Consider the following 1,684-nt stretch of genomic DNA (forward strand, 5'->3'; position numbering starts at 1 on the left):
CACTCCAGACAACTCTGCTTTGCCAGCAGTGGGCTGGCACTAGCTCAAGGACTCCTTGGGACACTGCAGCCAGCAGCCCCAAAACTTGACCTCACCAATCAGAGGCCAGCAGTCTCTGCACAACACAGGGCCTGGCAGTGAACTGAACGAGGGGCCAGTCATGCCTGTTAGACCACCCAAAGTATTCAGTCTGCCACAAGAGAAGGATCCACATAGCCCAAAGATGGGGCACCCCTAGAACACATACCTCTGATGACTAGAGGGGAGAGCACTGCTGAGATGCATAGGGTGTATCCTACAAAAGGCCACTTTTCTAAGGTGGTTAAATGCAACCAACCTATCTATTTAGAAATAAAAATAGCAAATTAGATGAAATGGGGCAACAGAGGAATAGCATGCAAATAAAAGAACAAGTTAAAACCCCAGAAGAAGAACTAAGTGAAATGCAGGTAGGCAATTTACTTGCTAAAGATCTCAAGGTAATGATTGTAAAGATGTTCAAAGACCTCAGAAGAATGGAGGAAAAAGTAAGAAGTTTTTAATGAAGAGTTAGAAAATACAAAGAACATCCAAACAGAGATGAAGAATACAATAACTGAAATGAAAAATACACTAGAAGGAATCAATAGTAGATTAGATGACACAGAGGAACAGATCAGCAAGCTGGAAGACAGATTAATGGAAATATCTGCAGCTGAACAGAAAACAGAATAAAAAAAATGAAGCCAGTTTAAGAGACCTCTAGGACAAAATCAAGCATGCTAATATTCACATTATAGGAGTCTCAGAAGGAAAAGAGAAAGGGGCAGAAAATACATTTGAAGACATAATAGCTGAAAACTTCCCTAAGCCTTGGAAAGGAAACAGACACCCAGGTCCAGGAAGCACACAAAATCCAAGACAGGATTGACCCAAGGGGAACACACCAAGACATGGTGTAATTAAGGTGGCAAAAATTAAAAATAGAGAATATTAAAAGTAGTAAGGGAAAAGCAACAAGTTAAGTACAAGGAAATTCTCATAAGGCTATCAGCTGACTTCCGCAGAAACTCTGTAGGCCAGAAGGGAACAGCATGATATATTTAAAGTGATTAAAGGGAAAAAACCTACAGCCAAGAATATTCTACTTGGCAAGGCTTTCATTCAGATTACATGAAGAGATTAAAAATTTTATAGACAAGCAAAAGCTAAAAGAGTTCAGCACCATCAAATCAGTGTTACAAGAAATGTTGAACTTCTCTAACCATAAACAAAAAAGCCACAACTAGAAACATGAAAATTACAAAAGGAAAAATCTCATTGGAAACAGCAAATATATAGTAAAAGTAGTTAATTTGCATTGCATAAAGCTAGTGGAATGGCTAAAAGACAAAAATAATAAAATCATTCATATCTGCAATAAGTAGATATGAGACACACACAAAAAGACTGTAAAAACACACAATGTCTAAAACAGTAAATGTCTGTTGGTGGAAGCAGTAAAAATTTAGGGCTGTTAAAGTGCTTTTGAACTTAAGAGATTAGCTATATAGACATATACATATATAGCTATAAATAGCTATAAAATATATATATCTATAAATATATAGCTTTGTACAGTGAGGAATATAGTCAATAACTGTATAACATTTTTGCATGATGACATGTTGTAACTAGACTTATTGTGGTGATCATTTCAAAATGT

The sequence above is a fragment of the Giraffa tippelskirchi genome, chromosome 3 (genome assembly GCF_054371585.1).
Source record: "Giraffa tippelskirchi isolate mGirTip1 chromosome 3, T2T-mGirTip1v1.2.pri, whole genome shotgun sequence".
NCBI lineage: Eukaryota > Metazoa > Chordata > Mammalia > Artiodactyla > Giraffidae > Giraffa > Giraffa tippelskirchi.